The 25,586-nt window shown below is 42.0% G+C and overlaps 1 protein-coding gene across 15 annotated transcripts in view; it reads left to right on the forward strand.

The window, feature by feature from the left end:
- FRMD4A (FERM domain containing 4A) overlaps nt 1-25,586 on the forward strand; it is a 586,106-nt gene that overhangs the window by 118,695 nt on the left and 441,825 nt on the right. The gene's annotated exons all lie outside the window — the stretch shown is intronic.

The raw sequence follows: 25,586 nt of genomic DNA on the forward strand, positions 1-25,586 counted from the left end.
GGAGCTCAACTAAGAAGCAGGGAGGGCGGATTCTGAGTCTCAGAACACTCATAGGAATGTAAATAAATTACACACTGGAAGTGGAGTTCTGTAACCCTTTCACTGTCTAGAGAACTTTCTGCAATGACGGAAACATTCTATGTCTACACTGGCCAATGCAGTAGCCACTAGCTACGTGTGGCTATTGAGTCCTTGAAATGCGGCTAGTGCAACTGAACGATGGAATTTTAAATTTTATTTTATTCTAATAAATTTTCATTGAAATGATCACCTGTGGCTGTCGGCTGCTGCCCTGGCAGAGTTAGGATGGTACAGAGTTTACAAACAATACAAAGCTTTTAGTTTTATGCTAACAATGTTGAAAACCCAAATCCTGTTTTAGGTAAACTTTTCATTTATACAAGCAAGTAAAGTGTTACCGTTCAATCAAAAAAGAGGAATGAGCCAACAGAAAGAACAGTGGGGGCAGAGGTACATAACTAAGCTTGCAGAGGACAGGAATGAATTTGTTTGAAATGCAACTGAGTTTGTGTCACTCTCTGTACTTTGCCAGGGCGTTTATTCCTTCCCTTCCTGGTTAAAGCGCTTATTTTGGTGGCTCGGTGCCTTCATGTTCAATAGGCTTGATTTTCCACACAGCTGGGTTATCTTGGGCATGAAAGCTCTGTGCTTAATCTTCTCAATTTCTCCCTGCTCCTTCCAGCTGCACAGAGGTAAGCACGCTGCTTCCATCTTCCTCCCCAGGCGCTGATCAAGGATGACAGTTTCTATGATGTACCCACATAGAGAAATAAACAAAATGCAACTTTCCGAAGAAAAAAGGAAGGCCTTGTGAAAGGAACCAAAAGCCTCCAAGAGTTGCTTGTCTTTCTCATTCTTGGTGAAGTGGGTCCTTATCACTCATTTTACAGTTCTGAGAAAAACAATTAACCTTGACTATGGTAATTCACCTTGACGTAAGATATTGCAGTCTGTTGTGGGTTTCCACTCTTACAGAAAGCCTCATTACCCTAATTAATAATTATTTATGGATGGACTTAGTGATATCTTTAAATGAGCCTCCCTTTCTTCTTCTCAGTATTTTTTTTCAAAGCAAAAGGCACCTGGCTTAATAAGAAAGTTGACTGTTCAAAGTAAAACAGTGGCTTTCTCATTGCCTACAAAAGAACGCTTCCATGCCTGTCTACTGCCAATAAATGCAGAAAGGAAATTTGCAAAGATTTCTAATGATGATGGAATGCAGCCAAATGACAAGAGGACAAATAAGGCAGGTGACGTCCATGGGAAGCACTTCTGGATTCAAAAACCAAATGGTCAAGACTATAAGAAAATAAGAGTAAATTTAGCTCAGTTAATATCTGTTCTTCATGCTTATTAGAGAGGGGCAAAAGCCACTCGGCATTGTTATGGTTAACTATCACCACCGCTTATTTTCTAGGATTTAGATACTTTCTAGAATCTAGTATTATCCTAAGTTAAATGTTTATTGGATGCCATCATGCATGTGATAGTGCAGAAACATTCTCCATTAACTACAGGAAAACAGCCTGTGCAGTAATTAGGTTTACTTTAGGAGAGCCCATTCCTACCAAATTTTGAGACAGAAAATGAGACAATAACGGTATCACTTGTCAATTTCTTCTATATGATGTCAAATATTCAAACAACTGATTATTTTATTTTAAAAATACATGCATGCTGCAATACACATTTAAATCTAAAAAGTGAAGAAATTGAGTCAAAAGGAAAGTAAGAGAGTATGATCAGTCCATGTTTAGTATGCCACCGTATTTCTGCACACCGTGGAAGTGTCAGACACAAATGTGACTCTAAATTACGTAACAGCTGCTGCAAAGTTAAAAACATCCTGTTATAAGATGCATGGTCACTGGACAGTCAAAACTAACTGGGTGCTTGGGGTGAGGGCAGCTTTTCCTGTACAGACACCCGAGAGCCCCTTCACTGTGTCTTCGCCTGTGTGAGGGCCACCACTGCCTTCTGCTTGTTGTTGACCAACGTCAGGCCGGGCACACACAAGAAGTCTTCTCCCTGATTGCAGACCCCCGCCCACCACTGCCTGCCCCCCATTGACTTGGTTTCCAAAATCCAACGGCTCTATGTGGATTTCAAAAACATGAAGGTCCCCCTCTCGGGAATGGTAAGTGTGAGCTATCAGGATGCAACTCTGTTGCAATAAAGCCGTGAGCACCTCTGTGCAGAGAATCTCCGGGGAAGCCCTGAACAGGGGTCTCCCTCTTTCTCAGAGTTAGGAGTCTTGCTGGGTGACTTTGGGAACAGCTGGCAGGCAGAGCAGCAGCTTCTTGGGTTTGGTGAGGAACTTCTCTCCTCTCAGACCATGCTCTTCACTGCGCATTATGAGACATAGATTATAAGGTTGCAGAAATTAAAGGAAATTGAACGGGAAGACAGTATGAGTATAGCTCAAACATGGCTGTCATCTTCGGAGACGTCTGTATGATTGTTTTTCCTCAAGCTAAAAATTCTTTGCCTTCCCCCCAGAAGAAAGTCCACTTTTCAGACATTAATAAATGTGTCAGTCAGGGTCCAGTTAGGAGACAGAATCCACACCAGTTATTTTAACAGGGAGAATTTGATGTAAAGAATTGTTAACTGGGGGGGTCAAGAGGCAGCCATTGCGGGAAGCGCTTACCACCCCCAGGGCTGGGGAACCAAGGGATGGGCTTGGGATGATGGAGACTGAGAAGCTTCAAGAAGAGCCTGGTGCAGCCAACACTCAGACGTTTGAGGAGGGGGCGCTGTGGTGCAGGGTCTGTGAGCTGGGAGGAGGGGTCTGCGGGGCTGACCCTCATCTCTGAGGAGGAGGGACTGGTGTCTCTGAGGTTGTCATCGTGAGACTGGTTCTGCCAGAGTGGGAAAAACTCAGACTGGATTCAGCTGCTGCTGCTGCTGCTGCTGCACCGAAATGCCCCCGGTGGGTAGAAGCAGCTGGACTGCGGTGATGGAGACGGGATCAGGAGAATAGAATAAACCTCCATCCTCCTCCAGCGCCCCCTGTCGGCAGAGCCGAAAACAGACGTGGATACCAAGCAGCCGGGTAAACCCTCCCAGGCCTCAGGAAGGCGTCTCGAAGGATGGATTTGAAACTGAGAAGCAATGGTTTAGTAACTGGCACAGTGAATTATACAGATTTTATTGACGGTTCGGTGGAGGAGTCTGAGGCGATTTACGTTGTGAAGTGTTCAGCATGTTATATTCCCTTCCTCCCCAAAGAAATCCACATTAAATCTCTCTTTCCCGGGGTCTCTTCTCTCTTCCCCTTTCTATAGCTCTCTTTGCTTTTTGAAATGACGCCGAGTTACCTCTTCTGATCTTGCGTCCCTGCACCGTCACTGCCGACAGAAATTGTCAGTCTCTTCACATCAGCATAAGATAATAAGAAAGAATCAAAAGTCAAGATTCAAACTGAAAATTGCAATAAGAGTAAATTAAAAGAAACCAGAATAGAGAGATGTTTAACATAAAATTAGTGAAATACGCCAGAGAAAGACAAATACTGCAATGTATCACTTATAGGTGGAATCCAAAAAAAAAAAAGTCAAACTCATAGAAACAGAGTAGAGAAGTGGCTGCCAGGGGCGGGAGGGGTGGGAGGAATAGGGAGAGGTTGGTAAAAGGGTACAAATTTTCATTTATCAGATGAATAAGCGTCTGAGGATGTAACGTACAGCGTGGCAACTCTAATTGATCATACCGTGTCACATAAGTGAACTTTGCTAAAAGAGTAGAATTTAAACATTGTCAACGAAAATTAATTAATTAAAATAAAAGAAGAAAATTAAAAATCTAATACATATTAGAGTTAGTGGAAAATAATAAAGGATCAATGAAATAATGAGCATTAAAACAATAGCTAGGAGCCAGTCCTGTGGCCGAGTGGTTAAGTTCACGCTTGGGCAGCCCGGGGTTTGCTAGGTTGGATCCTGGGTGCAGACCTACGTATCAGTCATCAAGCCATGCTGGGTGGCGTCCCAAATAGAAGAACTAGCGTGACCTACAACTAGGATATACAACTATGTCCTGGGGCTTTGGGGAGAAAGAGAGAGAGAGAGAAAAAGAGGAAGATTGGCAACAGATGTTAGCTCAGGGCCAATCTGAAAACAAAAAACCAAAAAGCAGTGGCTAAACCCAAATGAGATTAAAAGTTTTGAAAATTAAACATCAGAATAAAATCAACAGATGATACTTTAAAAGTAGTAAAGTGGAATTAAATTGTTTTATAGATAAGAAACGGAAATTAGTTTTAAGATAAGACGTGGAAAGAGAAGGTAGAAACGAAGAGCTTAAATGTAATAGCAGCCAATAGCTACCGTTTATTAGGCATGATCGACAGACCCTGTGCTAAGTGCTCGCCATGTGCTGTTTCGCAGAAATCTCACCACAGCCCCATGAGGCAGGTACTCTTATGTCCTCACATTTCATGGGTTTGAAAACTGACTCTTACAGCATTCCCATAGTTCATAAAATCATGGAGCTGGAACTGAAGCCCGGCTAGATCTGTCTAGATGCAGAGCCCAAATTTTGCAGGAAAGCTCCAAAATAACGAATGGCAGAAAGAGGAAAAAACAAAATAATCAGCATATATTACATCAATGAGATCCCAAAGAAGGCTGAGTTACTGATTTATTGAGAAAAACGGTTCTGTGATAAGATAAAGGGAGGGCACAATCAGAAAAGAGGATAAGGGGAAAATGGGAGGAAACAAAATTACAAAAATGAAGGATCTGGGGAATTAATAATGTCCCCTAAGAACTAGCTTCTCCCCAGGTCCTCGCTTTCCCTGTTGTCCAGTCCCCTGGTCACCAGAGCCTGGCGTTTCCTCTGACCTTTGCCTCAAGCTTAGTGAAATGGCCAAGGCCCCTTCCATAGGCCTTGCTTTCATCTTACCTGACGGAGATGCCTTCCGAAGCTGCCCTGCCCTTCAGAGTTGGACTTCTACAAGTCTCACTGTCTCACAGTAATTGCATGGTGGTCGCCTCAACATCTGGGCCTCACCAGCTTGTAGGTCCAAATGGGGTCACCTCGCATTAATACCCACATCTCCTTCCCCCGGAGACTGCATGCTCATACAAGAAATCCAGTCCTTGCAGAGATCTGTTCCTCTGTTGTACCTGGGAATCCCAAAGAGAGGATCTATGTGTCCCGGCAGCCACACCCCACTATCTATTGCTTCAAGTTGTGCCATCTCAACTCTGATTTTTTGGGATTACATTTGGAAAGTCTGGGCATTCCAGGAAATTCTGCAGGCACATGTCCTAATAAGATGTGCTTTGCTGGAGGCCTTCCCATGGGTGTAGTGGTTAAGTTAGCGTGCTCTGCTTCGGCGGCCCAGGATTCATGGGTTCAGATCCCAGCACAGACCTACACACCACTCATCAAGCCATGCTGTGTGGCAGCATCCCACATACAAAAAAATAGAGGGAAATTGGCACAGATGTTAGCTCAGGGCCACTCTTCCTCACCAAAAAAAAAAGTACTTTGCTGGACTGAAGGTGAGTGTTGGAAAGGAACCATTGCATGGTTTGTCTTGGAGACTCCCAACTCACCAAAGAACCCAAGCAGAAATATCTGGAAACGAGTTGAAGCTGGCATGACACGTGGTGGGTAATGAATAAGCAGGACTTTTCTATCTCTTCGGAATGGTTGGGGGTATTGGTTTCTCAAGGCCTACATACACCGTAAATCCCTTTTCTAGGGTTGATAAACTGTAGACATTCTTAGGCATTAGCATGAAGTTGGCATTTTAGGCACCAAAGTTTACATGTATGTTTGTATGTATTACAAATAACTTGTAGACATATGATGGTATAAAATAGTAACAATAATGTAAACTTTGCTCTAACTAGTGTGAAAATATCCTATTTGCCCTGAATAATTTTGGTTTATCTTTTGTGCCAACATTATTGTAGTGTCTCCTTTCACCCTTGAAAGTTTTCATAACACAATAGCCATAACTCAGTAAGTGGGGTTCCAATTTGTTGATTGTATAAAATACAAAGTTCTTTAATTGTGAGGTTGATGAATTGAACAAGTGAGCTGCCAGGCAGCAAGTTACTTCTGGGCTGGGTTGTTGGTTGCAGCCTCGTCGTGGTGCCACCTGGTGGCAGCTTTCTGAGCTGAGTTAAATATCCATAGGGACCGATTCTGGGTGTTGTGACTGGCTGAGGCTGTGAAGACAGTAACAATTCTGAGATTCTGCCAATCAGTCAGTTTCCAAATCATGGAGACTGGGCTGACAAACTCCTAGGATTGCATCAACCCACCTAGGTAGGGTTGCCTGCCTGGCCTTGGCCTCCCTTCGAGACCTTCCCTCTTCTAAACAAGAAATTTGCCCACCCCATTAGGGACCTAGGGCTGGACACAGGATGGCAGCTGGTTGCCTATTGCCTTATAATCGAATTCAAGTTCTCACAGCTAGCATTGGCAATCACCAGAAGAGATCATATTTATTGAGAGATTTCTCTGGGCCAGCAATTTGCGTTAAGAACAGCATTTCTAATCAAACACGAGGTAAACACAGAGGAAGTGCTCTCTGGATCCTGCTTGATGCACACGCTCCATCCAGCCCCACTGAGGTCGATGTCTCTCCATATCTACGACATATGTAGGAAGTGCTATTTTGGTTTGTGCTCGATTTCTTTGTCTTTTAGTAAAACAGAGCCTTCAGGTTTTCATTTAAACTGAATTTTAGCCTTCGATTTGAATCTTTCATGTTCTTCATCTGCCCCACAGCCATTTGATAATAGGTACATGTTAATGTCTTACATGCTATCTGGAACACCTGCCGCTTGGGCTATTGGGTTCCATGGCTGAAGACCAGCCTGGTGAGAGACTCAGGCATCCATCCTTGGAGGGCAGATCAAGTGTGAGGCGCTCAAGTTTGAGCTGGTGTCAATTTCTGGTCCCACTCGGCCCCAGGCATCCGGGTTTCTACTAAGGAGATTTCTGCCACGTTCCCCTATGACTGTGTATGTGCAAGTGCGTGTGTGTGCATGCACGTGTGCCTGTAGTTATGCTGGAAAGGTTTGAACTTGGGAACGCGCACATGTTTTTGCAGTTCTGGCCATTTTAACTGACTTGCCTTCCTGGCAAAGTCTTTGCTGAATCTCTGCCTCTACAGATCTTTCACAAGAAGCTAATAAGGAGACAATAGCTGCTGCCTGAAAGAAAACTTTCAATGTTGTAAAGTGGTAAAGAACAACTGGTTCAGATTCATAGTTTGTATCTGTTCAATGTGGGCAAAAGAAACTATGTATACACAGTGGCTGCCTTCCTCTGTGTAACCTCTCCTGGGCAGCACGAGAGCTGGAGTCTTTGATGGACCCAAACCAAGCAGTTGCTACTATTCAGTTTACAATGGGATACACCCTCAGCAAAGGAGCCAGTTTCACTCTGGTCTTCCCAGCCATGAGTGTTACCACCTCCCTGCCTGGCAACCAATTGAGGAATGATTGGACCCAGCTTGACTCTTCCTGTAACAGGGGACACCTGGAGATCTTGCAGCAAGAGGAGTCAGGCGATGTTCAAAACTGAGCAAGTTTATTTATTCCCTGAGGAGAGAAGGGAATAAATGGGGAAGCTTGGGGAAATACTTTTTACAGGTAGTTTTCAGGCTATAACCGCAGCCCTGAGTCTCCTGCTCTTTCCTGATGGCAACTGATTTCTTGCACTTTGGGGAGAAAGGTTTGCTATCTCAGGCAAATATGCTTCTCTCCCACGTATGTTTTTCTTTTTAAATTTCACTGGAACCCTGAGCCAGGTTTTGGAGATTTGGTTTCTGGTTCTTGCTCCATTTCTAATTTATTGGATTATAATAGGCAATATCTTTAACTCCTCTGGGTATTGCCACTCAGGCAAAAATAAGAAGTAGGATATCCAGCCTACGTAAAAAGGAACATCAAGGGAATGTGGCAGATTATTTTTGATGTTATGGTAGAAAAAAATAACAGTGACTGCTAATAATAATTCTTATTGTTCTATTTAAACCCGGCCTGAGACTAAGAATTACTATTTAATTTTTAAGGAAGGAAGGAAAAATAAAAACGAGCAGAGAGATGACGATTGAATGCTTTGACCAATCTGATGGGGAGTAGCGGGCATTGCTCTCCAAAACCAGGAGCCGGTTCATAATTTTCATCTAGTGGTATCTGCAAAATCATATGAGGCACTTTTCAAAGGATGTTTGAAATATAAAGAAAACAATATTTTTGAGAACAAGAAGAAGCTTTTACATTTTACTTAAGGAGATAAGAGAGAGGAGATCATGAAATATGGGATTTCAGAATTTGTCTTCTTGACATCTCAGACATTAAAGGTTTCCAAAAGTAAGACCCCTCCAGTTTTTTCATCATCCCCTGCCCCACAATGCCTAGCCTGGGGCTATGAGAGACAGCAGGCTCAGTGTGTGGTTGATGAGTGAATGCAGGAATGTAGACGTGGGTGAATTAATGAAGAAATAGGTGGCTATTCTGCCATCCTATCAGTGCTTTCTTGTTTGCTGGTTTTTATTTCTTGCATTTGTTTGTTGTTATAGAAGTTCATGGTAGGAAATTTGGAAAATGAAGATTAATATGAAAATGGAAATAATAATCACAGAGGTCCCCACTGTAAATATTGTGGCATATTTCCTTCTGTTTTTCAGACACACATGCATGCGTATATGTACACACACATGGGTATTTGTGTATGTCTATAATATCATTTTTATAACTTGACATATAATATAAATATAGTTATGATTAACTGTTTCTCCACGAATATGCTGTTGTGAATATTTTCTCAGATAAAATGTTAAAATTTGATTGGCTGTAGCTTGACAGAATTACATTTTCTTGTAGGTTGGACATTTGACTTTTCATTATGAAAGTGATTCTGTGATGATGGCCTTATCTATAAATAGTTATGTCATCTCGGGGATGACTTCCTTAGGATATATTTTAGACCTAGAAGAGGAGGCCATTCTTCAAGCTCTTGGTTCGCTTTGCCACCAGTTCATCAACAACTTACTTCTCCTTTTGCCTCGTCATGCTGTCCACCTACAGGTGCCCATTTTATTGGGGAAGATAGAGCTTGTTTCCCCTGTCAGGAAGCACGCGCAGCAGGGTCTTTCCCCGAGTCACCTGCTGGGGGATTAGGGGGGACAGAGAGCAGCTTTAGAAATCTACATAAGATTTTCTGGGGCTCTCCATCTTTTTCCAGCTTAAATCTAGATGTTGGTGCACTGCTGTAGAAAACAATTTGGTGTTTCCTCAAGAAGTTAACTGTAAAATTACCAAATAACCCAGCAATTCCACTCCTAGGTGTCTAACCAAAAGAGCCGAAAACAGGGGCTCCAACAAATACATGTCCATACGTGTCCATAGCAGCACTAGTGACAATAGCCAAAAGGTGGAAACAACCCAAATGCCCATCAACTGCTGATCGGGTAAACACATTACGGTAAGTGCATGCAATGGATATTATCCAGTCATGAAAGGGAATGAAGTACCGCATCACGCTACAACACAGATGAACCTCAAAATCATCACGTGAAGTGAGAGAAGCCAGACAAGAAAAGATCGCATGTTATATGATTTCATTTCTGTCAAATGTCAGAATAGATGAATCTATAGAGATAGATGCAGATTAGTGGTTGCCAGCTGGCAGGGAGAAAGAAGGAGTAACTGCTTAATGGGTACAAAGTTTCCCTTTAGGGCGATGAAAATATCTCAGAACTAGATAGTCGTGGTAGGTGCACAACAGTATGAATGTACTAAATTCCGCTGGATCGTTCACTTTACAACGGGTAATTTTAGGTTATGTGAATTTCACCTCAGTATAAAGAAAAGAGGAAAATTTGAGTGTTCTTGTGAAACTCAAACTCTTGGGTAGAGCCCAGGTGCAGCATTATGCACAGAGCACAAAGCTAAGTGAACACGGATCAGCCTCACAGCGAACTTTGAGTTTGGGTTCCTGACAGGGATGGAAGTGATGCGAGGAGGGCTGAGCCAGAGGTTGGGTGAGTGTGTGAAATGAGAGTAACACTTCCTTTGTGAATAACAGGAGAGGACATTTGAAGGCCCACATCCTGGAAGTAATTCTCGTCCTATGAAAATTCAGAGTCTTCAATGTTTGTCCCTGTCACCTCCTCTGCCACCAAGGCATACACACTCACACACGCACACACTCACGCCTACCGTTGCATGACAACAGAGAGCGGGAGCTGTCCCTGGGGATCAGCAGGCAGCAGCAGCAGCAGCAGATCGTTTCACAGAGTGCAGGATGGAGGGGCAGGAACCTCCCTGGGGTCTTCATTTACAGGTTTGCATCTTCAGCCGCATATCTAGCTAGTTATATAAATCTAACTCATAAAAATTCTATTTTTTTAAAGTCTGATCTTCAAGGAATTAGAGAAAGAATGGGAAGTTCCATAGTGTGTGTGTATCGACCTTGACAAGGGGAAGATTTCAGAGGAGCATAGGACAGAGACTGGAGTGGATCAATGTTCACAGCAGAGCCAGTTGAGAAAAAGAAAGGGGCAACATGTGTCCCTCAGCCTCCTCCAACTGAGAGGGGAGGCAGCAACTTAGGAAGATGAGTCTGGAGTTGACACTAGAACTTCACAGCAATATTTCTAAGCACACATGTTTGTTCTAAAAACTATAAAGAAAATACCAAACTAGCTATGACTGTGTCTGTACATCATCTCGTATATGTATATATGCACAGACACAGGTATATATATATACACATACCTGGACTTTTCAGTTTATCGCTAATGTGCGATGGTTAGGATAACTGATTAACAAGCTTTCTATTGTTCATTCCATAGTATTCAGTTTTTTTGTATAAATCCTTTGCCTTTATAAGCCTCAGGTTTAAAGAACCACTTTAATTGTTGCTGAAGAAGCAAATTAGAAGCATAGAGATCTAAGTGAGAATTTCTGACAAGCAATACCCCTATGCAATGATGTCTAAGCAAGAACAATTCTGTTGTGGCTGCATCTTCTGTTACTCTTGCCCTGGGCAGAGCTGTCCTTTGGGGTCATCCACTTTGTCTTTCACTATTCTGTCCCTGCCCTGCATCTCCAGATTCTTCCTACTTTGGAAAATCCAAACCATATTTCTCAGGAGCCATGACATTACCAATAATTCCCCTCTCGAACCGCGTCTCCATTCTCTGCAACCTCACAGTACCACTGGTCTTTACTGCATCATCTGGCTGGCTTTATAGACCATCTTTCATTAATTATGAGTGGTTTCTGGTCTTTTCTCCCCCCAAGAAATTTGTAAGGTCCTTGAAGATTCATCTGGGTCTAGTTCTGCATTCATTCCTGTGGTTCTTTAATTCACTCTGCAAGTTTTTATTGCACACTTGGTGTGTGATAAGACACTGTGAAGTTTAAAAAGCAATGCATTCGGACATTGTTTTCTGGACATTTAGTTTCTGATTGATAAGACAAGGTCTCCAGACCTGAAACAGTTAAGTAAAAGTGTCTGCATAGGCTCTTATTGCCTCCACAGCACAGTTCTCAATGCAAGGCACATCCCTGGTGCATTATTCTTGGTTGATAGGTTGCCTCTTAATTAATCAATCAATCAGGAAAAAGGAAGGTAGAGTACACTTCATTGGCTTACAGACAATCAAAATGTGTTTAGAAATCATCTGAAGTAAGAACATGTTCTTCACCGGATCATGGTTGCCAGAAATCTTATTCAAACAAAAACCAAAATTAGCCATGGTTGGCCCTGAGTGGAATTTCTGAACACAGTATTTAGCTTGACCCAGATATTGACAAGGATAACAGTACACTCCTTGATGTTGGAGTCAGCAAATACAGGCTGTTATTCTTGATTTCTTTTTGTGGCATTACTCTCTGTGCAAATATATTTAGTTCACCTTGCCATGTACACAGCCCTGACAACTGCAGCCTATTAGGGGTGATTGTAAATGTAATAAGGAATAAACAAATCATCCTCTGGAAGATTCTGGTGACCTCTGGAAAGAACATTGACTCAAAAATGCTTAAAAACTCTTTCAAGGAATTCATTATATTTTTCAATTCAGTAACATAGACGTAGGATGTCAATTCCTGGAAATTCACAGAATAAAAGTCACACCTTGGTAACACCACGCTCACCGAAGTGCTTGAGCTTATTGTCTGATACTGTGGAGAATCCAAGAAAGCTCTTCTCTGGAGAGGTTTAAAGAGGGGAAGAAAATAAATAAGCCCAAGAGATCCTGAAACTCTCTTAAGGAAAGAGGTTCCAAGGAGACTCTCTTACATAAACCAGAAGGTTTGAACAGGTTGATGCTGGACGAACAAAAAGAATGTGGAGGAAACTCACCACACACCTGTGTACTAATTCACCAGGTTTCTTTCAGCAGAATTTGCATTTCCTGGCTATATATTCAAAATTTCCCATTTTTTTCTTCTAAGCTAACTAGGTTATAAGAGTTGTCATTTTTAACAAGCTGATCAATCTCTTTTAACATTTTTCAAATAACTTGAACCACATATCTCTGTGAGTGTGTGTGTGTGTATACACTTATATCCAAAATGGTGGTGCGGACAGAGCTAAACAAAATCCGGTTAGCAATTCTCACAGAGGAAAAGTGGAAATGACATACCTATTGTTCCAGATCCAAAAAGATTTTATACAAAGCCTTGAAAAGTCGGTAAATAAGGATCATCTTGGATGATAAGAGGATGGTAACTTCAGAGATAAGGAATTACCAGGGAAGGAGCTCTTCACCTCTGACTGAGGCTCATAACTGTTGATTATGAGCAACTAAGGCTTAAAGTGTGATCAGTTAAGACCAGTGGGGATTAAGACTTGGGTGGTGTTCCAACTAGGGATAGGAAACATAGTTGGGGACAGTCTGGTGGAAGTGGAGATAGGCAGCCAGTGAGAAAATGATTTTAATTATAGAATAAAGAGAAAATAGGAAGCAAGAATGAAGAAACATCTAGGAAATAAGTATATAAAGAGCTGTAATCACTCATAAGGAGACGGAGCATTTACCATGAGAAAAAAAAATCCAGCCAGTTGAACTGAAAAATCCCGTCTAAATACGAAAGCAGGGCATGTATTCTGAAGCTGGAAATATTCATCAATGTGTTAAATGTCACACATTCTAAAAATATGAGATAGATTTCAACAGCCCTATAGTTAAAGACTGATGATTGGAATTTCGCTTTTATGATGCCATAGCAATTCAGATGGTTCTTAAGTCTCCATAGCAACAGCCCGATGCTACTTTTTGTTCTTCTGTGTAGTCACATGATGCCTGGTGCTCTGCATAGGAAGCATACAGAAGCAGTTGATTGTATTTCCTAATTAGTGACACAGAAACCAGGAGCCACCAGGAAAGACGTTTATTAGCATTGGTTCTGAGCCTTGTGACCTAGAGCCATCCCATGATATGCTTTCTTCTGTGAGCTGGCACCTACACTGGGGGTCAACTTTTGCCTTGATGAACCACTGCTCTGTACCCACAGTGTTATTGTCTCATGAATTGTCCATCTAGGCAAAATTCCCTCCAGCAGATGACCCCATCTACTTGTGATGCCCAATCGTCTTAGACATTGCCATCAATATGTGAATGGTGGTCATTGGCTATGAAAAATCTACCATTTTCACTCTAGGATGAGCAACAGACTAGTCTATAGGACAGGGGCATCCTGTTGTGTCATGAAACATTAGAAAAGTCAGTGTAATGCTCTGTACCTCAGTTTCCCATCTGTGAAAGGAGAGTGATGACCAAAGGCTTTTTCTTACTCAAAAGGTAATGCCTACAAGACATTTAGACAAGTTTTGTCAAACGTGTTTTGGAAGGTGATGTGCGTGTTGAGAGAACCCCGACCCCCTAGGTTTATGTATGAGAAGTATCAAGGTTCTACATGGCTTAACCTAGAGTCAGGGAGAACACCGTGTGAAGCTTGCAAGCATAAGACAGACAGACAGAAGTCTCTCCTGAGCTCTCATCACATTTCCAAGGGTCTTCTCACAGAGGCAGACTCCAGTTCCCAATACCCGCACCGTCACTCTCATTAATGAGCACCAGGCTGAGTTAAGATCCATCTAAACTCACCTTGACATTGGCTGTTTTTCAGCGGGAGTCAGAAGTTTATGGGCTCCAGTCCTAAGCGATGACACCAATGTTTGTTATCCCGACTGAATCAATTCACTCTTTTGTTATTTTTTTCTCTATGGGAGAGGACATTTATAAAAGAACAAATAATGTTACCAAAGGTAGCCAATAAATATTTGTTATCCTCCTCCTCTTACCTCTTTCTCCATCTAAAATTCTTGCATTTCTGGGATTTTACTCTGGAAGGTTAAAAGGTGAGCCAATGATGTGGGATGTTTGGAGCTGTGGATAACATTCTAGCGATGCTACAGCAGCAGCACCAATGCAAGGTATTAAGCTTTTACTATGTACAGGACACTATAAATAATGATCGAAATACAAGGAGTCGTGAGTGTCTTTGCTTGAGGGCTAAAACGCAGTTGGGGGTTAAAAGATAACAGCAAAGGTAACATGAGCTAAATGTCAAATAGGCAATATAGAGAAGAAGTGAGCTGGGTTGCTGAGGAAAAGCTTCCTGAAGGAAGAGGAGTGGATGGACTTTGAAGAGAGCTAATGTTCACTGAGTGTTTATTCATTGATGGGTGTTGGATCCTTTGCTGTTTTATCTCCTTGAATAAGGGAAAGATTCTTGATAAGGTAATAAAAGTGGGAAGGTGGGAATGGTGGCCCACAAGGGGCAATGATTGAGTAATGAGTTTGACGAGAGGGGAGGTAAACAGGAAAAAAAGATGGTAGATGACACTAAAAGCCAATTTAAGGAGCTTGAACTTCATTTTCATGTAAGGGGAGCCATTGTACATTTTTTCATAGAGAATGCTGCATATCTGATTGTATGATTTAAGAAAGAAACACTGGAGAAATCAACCAGGAGCCCAAGCATTGGGTTGTAGGCCCTTGGCATAGGAGGATGACAGGAGGCATGGATGAGTGTAAGGTTGACTGGAAGAATTATTACCATCAATGACAGCACTTGGAAAGCCTGAGGAGGGAGCTCATTTGGGACAAAGAAGGTTAGAGTTGAATTTTGGATGTGTTAAATTTAAGGGGACTACAAGTAGGTGGAGATATCTTTCCTATAAGGTATAGGGATGGGGAACTTGCATTGTGGGGTCTGCTTGAATGCACTCCCCTCACCTTCCTCATGTGGAATTGGGAAGCCCACAGCCACACAGCCTGTAAGGCTAACGGCACATTTATCCTCTCTCTTCAGGAAGTAACAGAGATTGGCCAGCATTGGGAAACCACTTTCTGCTTGGGCATCCTGTAATGCTGCCTAATTACTGGGGCAGAATTGTTCCTGGTTTTCCTTCTCTGGCCAGTGCCCTAGGGGAATGTGAGTCATATATTTCTATTTAGTTCCATCTCTGTTTTATGTTTGTTTTTATATCTTTCTTTTCTCCTAGTGAATTATGGACTCAAAAACCAAGTTCTCTGAGTCTATTTCTAAACCCAAAATACGTCATTCAGCAAGTGTTCATTGAGTACCTTCTCTGTGACAGGCTCATGTCCTCTCTATCACGTCCATCCAGGATACTTGGCTGTCCTCTTCCCTACGTACATTGGAGGGTGAATGGAGAAGTACCTCAGATGCAGGTTAAAGCAACGTCCACGGAGCGTTTCCAAGCCATTCCACCAGCATTTATAAGGCTGGTTTAAATAAAATACCTTTATTTACCAAGGACATATAGTAGACAGCATGTTGGAGGGGAAAGAACATTGGATTAGGAGGGCTGAGGATTTATATAATCTTAGGAAATTCACCAAACTCCCGGGGACTCGATTTGCTTATCTGTGAAATGGATGGATGGAATGGTTGATACAGAATTCAACTCCAATACCCTATGCTTTTATATCATGGAGTTAGGTTTATGATACCTTTGAGAAGTAGCATCATTATATTCATAGACTATAAACTGTTTCTTATTGCAAATTATTCTTTAAGGGTATAACTTATGTACAGGGCCACCTTGTACAGTCAAAGGCTACAGGCCCCCTTGCTGAATCCCCTGGTCAAAAACCCTGGGGTTCAACCTAATGGTTGCAGCTTCAGGGGCTGAATAACCCTCTCCTCTCCCAGGAGGGTATGAATATAATCAAGCGGAAAGAAGATGCACAGTCTATTTCTGTGTGTCACATGTGACTGACATTGAATAAAAGAGCAGCAGGGTCCCCAGACCGTCACTTTTCCTTTACTCAACTAGGTGGGTCCCAGCCTGCACCCCTGCCTATTCCATTGCTCCATTGAGCATGGACTCTGTGCAGCTAATCATGTGGCCCTTCTCCTGTTGCTACCCTTGATCCAGGATGATTATGCCCTGGCCGTACTCTTGCCTGCTGCTTTTCTGGAGCTGTTCCTAAGCCTGTCGCTGCCCCATGCTGTTACCATTTTATTTCAGTCTGTACGGAACCTGGACATTGCTGCTTCTGCTGACTCCAGCCCAGCTCAGCCCCACAGCTTCCAAGACTAGTCTGGATTACACTTCCCTGTTGTTTTGGCTGGTACCAGCCTTCTCTATTGCAGCCACCATCACGTCCCTCTAGAATTGCTGAAGATGCCACTCCCTGACGCTGCTAGTGTTGCCACTGCTCTCAGGTGGCTGCTGGAGATACTCCACCATGGCTGCCACCTCCTAATGCTGCTGCCACTCATACCCAGCCACAGCTCTGCTTCCTACTCTGCCACTACCATGGCCACTCTATCACTCTTTTGTCAAGAGCATCACCAAAAAGCACCAGCACATCAATGCCATGGCTCCTACAGTCAGCCCCACCTGTAATTCTAACTACTGTCCCTGCAGCTTCTTATCCATGGAGCACATTGCCTCTCCATACATTGAGCCTAGTTTTTTTTTTTCCTATGATAATACGTCTTTGAGATTTTATGATCTAGTTCTCTGCTATGGTGAGCTTAGCTTAAGTCCTCAAGAGGATCGGGAAGACTGCACAATATGGCAGGCCTCTCTAGGGGTTTGGAGTCTGCCTCTGCTGCAATGGTCTAACCTTCAGCATCTCTCCTTTCGGTTGGGGTGGTACCTCTTTCCCCAAGAAGACCCTACAGATGTTGAAGTTAAGTCACAAACATCTCTCCTGTGGATGTCTAGGACTAAATGAAATAACGAAAAGAATCGATCTCTAAATTCTTCTTCTAGGGTCTCCCAGGAAGCATGAGCCTTATGCAAATGGTGTTTTCTGGGCTTCTGGAAACAGACATGCAGATTAGACCCCACAGTGGCTTTAGGTGACCCTATATTACATACATAATAGGAAAAGTAGGATGGAAGGTTCTTTCTGAGCTATGTAAGTGCCCAGGAAAAACCTGTCTGGATGCAGACTCTGGCAAAGGATGATCAACATGTGCAATGGCCTTGGGTTAGTTTAACAAAGAAAAAGTAAGTGAAATCAAGGCTCAGCGACCCAGATTCAAAGCATTCCTCTCTCCTGGGCATTGTTTTCTTTCATTCCAAGCTCTCTGGTTATGTAACCGTCTAAACATATTCAGACATGAAAGGGAGACACCCTAAACTACTTTAGTGGTGGTGTTTGTTTATGCTCCATCATGCCCGCAGCGTTGCATCCTGGCCATCCTTGCATGAGGATTCAGTAAGGAAATCCAGCATTTCCTTTAAAAAAAAAAAACAAAAAAACAAGAAATGCGGCTTTATCCCCCAAACCTCTCTCCTTTCGTTTCTGACACATAACCCACGTGACATACATCTGGGCTTCTGTGAAAGAAAGCTTCAACAGATTTATTTCATTGAGAGGTGCAAAAGAAGTTCTGTCTTGCCCAGTCTGGGCATGTGCTTCTGCAAACATTCCGAGCACCCCTCAGGAGATGGGCGTGGTGCCTCGCACAGAGAACTTCAATCTTTGTGAAGCAAATGAATTCACTGAAATTGGAAAGAAAATATGAAGGTTTGGAACATTTGAGAACTTGTCATTTTTCCATTTTCTGTTTAATAGAATAGAAAGTTGGCTAAGAGAAGTTAGGTAAATAACCAAGATTATTCAACAAGCTAGATATAAAAAATGAGTTCAGGTATAAGAGGATTGACGATCTGGTTTTAAAAGGTCCAATCTCTTTCCCCAGAGCATAACCATGCTGGGAAACCATAGCAAGTTTTAAATAAAGTCTTTTTTCTGAAGCTGTGCTCCACACGTCAGAATTTCTCTCAGTTCTTATGATCAATTACCATTATGTTTCAAGTCAATATGCTTCACATTCAAAGTTTGGTTTTCAGGTTCAGGCTGAGGTTCTGAATCAGAAAAAAACATGTTTTATTAGAATTGAGGCAGAAATATTCCTCCTGTCTGATCAAGATGCTAATGACCTTCTGATCTCAGGCACTGGGGCTGCTTCTTCTGTTTATGAAAAAAAGTCAGTAGTTTTGCTCGTAAGGCAGGTACTTAGATTTCAAGGTTAAGGCACAGTTTGCAAAACAGAGTGGGCTTCTAGGCTTTTGGATAAAAGATGCTTGTCAATATCTATCATTAATTTCATGATTTTGACAGAGTAAGAAATGGAATCAAGCAATTATTTTTCTTTGTGCCTCAGGTGAAAACTGGCCAGCAAAATTTGAGACGCAAGATTGATTTGAAAAACTCCTCAGAGCTATGAATATAATGCACACGAAGGCACGTTTATGGTTTGAAAGGCCTCCCTCTCAACATAATTCCATTATTAGGGGGTCACACTGCTGTTAATTAAAGAGACGATCAAGCACTGTGCAGGTATACCCACTTCAATTTGTAAAATTAAGCAACTTAGAAGAATGCACATCAAAATATAGAAGAATTCCCTGTAGATTTTTAAATAAATTAATATGGGACTTTTCAAGAGAACAATGATGACATAAAGTGAACTGTACCTATTATTTCATTTGTGCATGGTGTATAAATTTTTCCCCAACAAGGTGAAGTGGAAATTAAGTAAAAATATTATGTGCGATCATATAATCTGGAGATCGTTTATCAGGACTGTGCACACCTCGGTGTTCTTACATTTGTCCTCAAACGTCACATTATTTTCTGCTACTGTATTTCCAAGGTGTTGATCTCTCTGGCTGAAATCTTCTTTTCCGTCCCACAGTTCTCCGTGTCCGTCCGCCATTTTGACAACCCCAAGCCCAACATAGTGACCTCTTCTGTCTAGCCTCGAAGCCACCAGAATAACCCCCTCTGTGAAGCCTTAATCCACAATCCCAGGTGACTCAATACTGCCCCTCATTTTTGGTTCCACTTTCGCTGTCCAACCCTCTATGCTAGTTCTCGCTCAGTATAATTCAGATGGTTTTTTTAGGTGATTATCATGGCCAGTCCTTGGAATTCTTTGAGAACCAAGACTAGTATTCATTATCTGAGACCCTTGAGCTGGGCCCAACACACAGTAGGTTCTTGCTATAGACTGAATGTTTGTGTCCCCCTTAAACCTAATCCCCAATGTGATGGTGTTTGGAAGTGGGACCTCTGGGCAATGATTAGTTGGTGAGCTCCCTTGTCGCTTCCACCATGTGTGGACACATCGAGAAGGCTGTCTGTGAATCTGGAAGTGGGTCTTCACCAGACACCAAATCTGCCAGTACCTTGATCTTGGATTTCCAGCCTCCAGAACTGTGAGAAATAAATTTCTCTTGTTTATAAGTACACAGTCTGTGGTATTTCTGTTACAGCAGCCAGAACGAACTGACATATTTCTTAACATGTATGTGGCTTAAAAGAACCCTGAAGCATCCTGGCGCCAAAATTAGATGAGCTCATTGGTTAATGAGGCACTTTTAGGATAGAAGAAGGGAGTGGGTTTCTTTCACACCCCCAAAGTGCAAGATGAGCCCATTGGAGAAAAAAGTTCTTGTTCTGTTTATGCAGCTTGCGGATTGGAAGAAGTCTCAAAAGCAGAAACTACTTGGATTCCCCTTTTCTTGTCAATCACTGTCATTTTCGTCCCATCCAAGTCCAGGTTTTGATAAACAATTGCCAGACAAGTTTTGAGAGTGATTTGTCTGAGGCCTCACCTTCCTGAACATTTTGAAAGAAATATCAAGAAAAATTGTTTCCTCTACAATATCCTTCAGCACAATGCCTTTTTTGAAGCTTTGAAAGAAGCACCCCAACAGAAACAGCTTCCTCAGTGCCTTCCACCCGGCTGCCCTCTCTCAGCTTTCTCCTCCGCGCTCCCAAAGGTCCCCTAAGCAAATGCTGGAGTAATGATCTGAGGCCAGGGCAGCTGCTGGCTTCTTCCCTCTCAACAAAAGCACTTAAACCAAACACCTTAAAGAAACTAAAGAAGGAAATGTAAATACTTCTTTGTAAACACTTTGCAAAGCAATGTCACTCTGTTCTTTATCCTTTTGCATAAAACACAGGGGTGGGTAGAGACCCATTTCCAGCTGAAGTTTGCAAGATAATCAAAAAAAGCAGCTTTATTTTTCCCACTGTGTGGCACTTTTTCAGAAAGACAGAACTGCTGGAAGGAGAAGTCTCCCAGGGCTAGATTCCAATTAACTGCTGTACTGATTGCTAATAACTTTAGGCAATCGCTGTTCTTTAGAAAATGGGACAGAGAATCTGAAAGATCGTTAAGACAAGACGACTGATCAACCAAGACACAGAACCTAACATCACTCTTTCCCGTAGTCTTCGGCAATTTTTACAATGAAAATAGTGAAGGAAAAAAAATGGAGAATGAAATGACGTAGGTCTTATACTTGACATTCAATAACATAAAAGTGCTAGTATGTGTGTCTTGAAGCTCAGATATTGATCCAGAGGTCTGGAAAACACTTTAATAACCATAAAGTATTTCCATCACTCTACACAACTTGCTTTCTCAGAGCTGGGGCAGAGTAAGAAGAATATGAAATTTGGAGTTAGAAGACCTGTGTCTGAGGTTCAAGTTCTGGTTCTACTGTTTGGGAACTCTGTGATCTTGGGTTGGTTATTGTCTCCATTAGCTGACTAACAAACACACTGCCTCGTGCCACACAATGGTCTACATTGGTTGTTTAGAAGCTTGCAGAGTTTTGCTGATCCATCCTAGGCTCTGTTGATCTTGATGGAGCCTGCTCCTAAGTCTGTAGGTTGGATCTTCTTGTATCCTCCTCCTGGAATCAGCAGACTAGCCTGGGTATGTCCTTTCCATTGACATATTCAAGCTTCTGCTTGTACCACATTTGTTAACATTCCATTGGCCAACCCAAATCCCATAGCCATACCCAGAGGAAGTGAGAGAGCATGGCAAAGTCTGGATAGCAAACGCCGTGGGTAACAAAATGCATGAATAATTGAGACTAAATGATACCACCTACCACGAGACTTAATTCTCTTAATCTCAGTTCCCGCATCAATTAAATGGGAATAGTATACTTTGAAAATTAAAAGAGATGGCACTTTAAAAAGTACTTAAGGCCAGAACAAAGCTAATACTCGGTAAAGTTTCCTTTCTTCCTTTTCACCTTGCCAAACTTGCAAAATGGAAATTAATTCCTGCCACACCTAACAGGCTTATTATGAGGGTTCAAAAAGGTAACACATGTGACAGCACTTTGAAAGAATGTCAATCGTTATATAATGTTTGTATTGTAATAACTTACAGAAAGCTTGTCCTTACATGGACACAAATGTAAATTCAAGCATTTGGATATTAAATAACAATTTCCATTGAGCACTTTAGTTTCTCATGTAGTAAGTGGAGATTTTCACTGTAATATGTTTTGATATTTATGTTATAAGGCAAAGCAAATATGTGTGCCCTAAGATGGGGGGCAGAGGCTGGGGAGAGTGGGAAAGCAAGAGGAGATTTGTCGTGTTAGCTAAGTAACTCCATCAGTGTTGCCCAAGATATCTGGAATCAATCCAGGAATCAAGTCTTTTCTATCCTTTCTCACCCTAAAGTCTAAATCGTAATGAGGATGTTTCCCAATAAGAAATAAAGAATGATGGGTCACAGAGGAAAAAACCTAAATGGTTGTCAGGTCACAATCCTCGTCCCTTAATAAATCGAAGACTGTTCATGAAGCAGGGCAATACAATCCTCAGATAATGAACCTTAATTGTGCAACTGGAGATGGTCTCCAGAGACTACAAGGGGCCTAAAAAAATTAACCTCGGTGGCAAAGATGTGGGGAAGAAAGGGTCAGCGTTTTAGTGCAAGGGAGATGGGAAATCTGAGCCTCTGACCGTGACCTGTCTAATGGCCTTTGTGACATTTCCAAGAGCTCCTGGCCTAGACAGGATAATTATGAAGTTCTTTCTTTCTTTTTTTTAACATCAAAATGGAGAAGAAGAATGGCCCAAAGGACAAGAGCATTTGCTAAGAAATGTTCCTTGGTGCCAGGACATTCCCTCCATAGATCAGAAGACCCCACCACACAGTGGACATTCCTTGAGTCAGATTTCAGCTAAGACTCCCTTTCCTTGTGGTGAAAATTTAATTGATATTTGATTGGTTTGTGTATATTTGATTCATTGACTTTTTCTTCCAAGGCTGAGTAATCCCAGATTGTGAATTCTGTCCTTTTGAAGTCGAAGGAACTCCCTTGGAACATGAAGTTGCATGCAGACGCACACCAATTTAAAGAAATCTGGGATGGAGAAATGTGAATCATCGTTCCCACTTCTGAACATTTTGCCAACGTTGATCAATCTCAAGAGTGTCAGGATGCCTAATGATCTGATGATTACTGTACACTGACATGGCACATCTATTGCCCAGGTGCCCATCACTATTACCACCTCTCCTCCTGCCTCCTCTCATCCCCAAATAAATCTAGCTACTTTATACACATACATAAGAGACGGTATAGGCGATATTTAAAGGACTTGGAAATGATAGGTAATAAATTGGCTAATATGTTCCATTTCACAAATAACTATTTGTATTTACTAAATACAAGACTTGTGCTTGATAAGCATCTTACATGGTAACTGGCTTGAGTTGGATGGCCAAGGAATGTTGGTTTCATGAATAAATAAGTGAAGGAGGTACTAAAAATAGCCATGATGGCCTAAAATAATACAGTTTCAAATGCTTAATTTACAGCCCCTGGCTAATAAACAACAGACCATTAAATACACAGTTAACTCTTTATATGCCTTATGTTGGTGGAGAAGATTCTTTTAAAAATGGAATTGGGTCAGAAGGAAATGGTGTTCTCACTAGCAGTGGCCTCATGAGCTACATGTAGGTACATTATGTAGGCAAATTACTTAATTGAAGATTTTGCAAATAGCAATAAGAATAGTCCCTCCCTCATCGAGTGGCTGAGGTTGTATGATCTAATGCATGTACGTCATTTGCTGCAGTGCCTCATGCAAGGTAAGTGCTTAACAGCTATTGTCATCTTCATCTTCATCATCACCTCAGCATCATCTCAAGATCCTAATTTGGTCCTGGGTCCTGTCGATTCCCAGGGGTTTAGTTTAATCAGGGACTTCTCAGATCACTCTGAGAACGTGGTGAGCAACCCTAGACTCTAGGGGCTGAGGGGCTGGAGTGTGAACAACCAGAAAAGTTACACTTTCCTTACGTGGTGTGATAATACGGGATATTCAAAATTCCTTCCTAAAGTCTCTTCCTCTGGCTCAGGAAGGCTGTTGTGGTTCAAAAAACTATGCTTGGAATTTGTCAGAAACCAGCCAGCCTTAACATGTAATCAGTCTAATTATTTGTTTTTTAACTTTGACAGAGTCCCACTCTGTTCTGCCCACTTTGAACTAACTCTTTGGGAGATTTGGGGTCAGAGAGAGTACAAGAAGCAGGGGGTGATCGGTTGTGTCAAAATACAAAAAACGTCAAGGAGAAAATTCTAGAGAAGTCATCATGATTGGTAATTGTGGTGAGAGGGTCTCCGGGATTAGAAAGGGACAAAAACCCTTCAAAGCAGATCAGAATGCTTCAGCAAAGAGTTATTGAAAGTACAAAGCAAACAATGGATATACTTTGTCTAAGCCATGAGCAATCAAGCAGGATGGTGGCTCAGTGTGGCACATGGAATGAGAGATACCTCAACAGTGAGTGGGATAGCAAGCCTGTTTTAATGTCCAGGGCTAGTAAATGGGGCAGATGAGGAATGATATCTTGAAAAAACAAGAGTGATTTCCAACCTCACTCAAAAAAATAAAGCCTTTGAGGGGAGGAGGAAGGGTTTGGGGAAGAGGAGATGGAATAGAGTTAAAGACGGAGGGGAAGCAACGGAACTCTTGTGGAACAAGTTCGTTTTTACTTGCTTTGGAGAAAGTTAATAATAATAATCCTTGTAGGAGAAGAGTCACAAAGAGAGTGGAGCGACAGTGGAAGGGGAATCTTGTGGTGGGATTTACAATCCTACAGATAAACACAATAAGACAGGTAGGGGTTGATATAAAAAATGAGATAACAGATGGAAGGGCTCAATGAGTCAGTTGAGTTCTGTATCAAACCTGTCAGAGAATATCAGGGCATGGGGACAAGGGCTTTCTCTACTCTCCTGTCCACTGTATCACCATCAACCACAGCAGGTCACATAGCAGGTGCATTACAACTATTTGTTGAATGATTGAATGAATAAAACAAAAAATTAAGAGACCTCAAACACTAGGATATTGAGTAAGATAAAGCAACGTTTAAGCCAATGACAAGAGAAACAAGGTCCAGAGGCCTCCAGAAATGGCAAAGATCTTTTATATGAGGAAAGAGTATTGCTCTCAATATATTCAGGCTATTGAAGATTTGTCAGGGTCTTAAGACTCTGGTCAAAGGATGTAAGTACCTGGTTAAGTGAGAATGAGGTTGCAGTCATGCACCTAAGTCTAGCAGAGAAAAGTTAAGAATAGAGAACTAGGGACTAGCCAAAGAGGTGAATCAGGGGGTAGTATAGTTGGTGTAGACTCTGAAGCTCTTTAGAATGCAGATGTATGAACTGGAGGAGAAAACGTGGGTTAATCAAAGATCAAGAACATGAAGGAAGGAAGAGGAAGGGGAAGAGGACCATGCTATGACACCATCTGGGGGACAGCATGTGCATCACCCTATCTTGGTGATGTATTGGGAGTCAGGCAAAAATGCAGCAGATAGAGAGACAAATTCCATCCAAGGGACAAGGGACGGGGGCATCAGCTTTAAATATCATTGGCGAGTTCACATATGGCGTGTGTGTGTCACAAATATGACGGGAAAGCTTTTGTCATGGCATAGATGTTCTTAGCTATGGTAAAGGAATCAACAGTCGAGGTAGAGATGCCGAATTATTTCCACATAGAGAATTTCTCAAGCATAAGAAAGTTCAAGAAATTCTCATCCTTTCAAGTTCATTATGTGCTGACCCAGGTCTTTGCAACGTTATTTCATTGTCTCCTTTTTACAAGTGACAGGCAATGCTGAATGAAAGTCAATCCTGGTTTATTTGCAGTCCTGGACAGCACACACATTTATTATTTAATGCTCAGCTGTTTAGGGAGCCACTTCTAAAAATCTGTTTTTGAAACTTTTCCTAAGAAGAGG

The sequence above is a fragment of the Equus przewalskii genome, chromosome 30 (assembly GCF_037783145.1).
Source record: "Equus przewalskii isolate Varuska chromosome 30, EquPr2, whole genome shotgun sequence".
Classification (NCBI taxonomy): domain Eukaryota; kingdom Metazoa; phylum Chordata; class Mammalia; order Perissodactyla; family Equidae; genus Equus; species Equus przewalskii.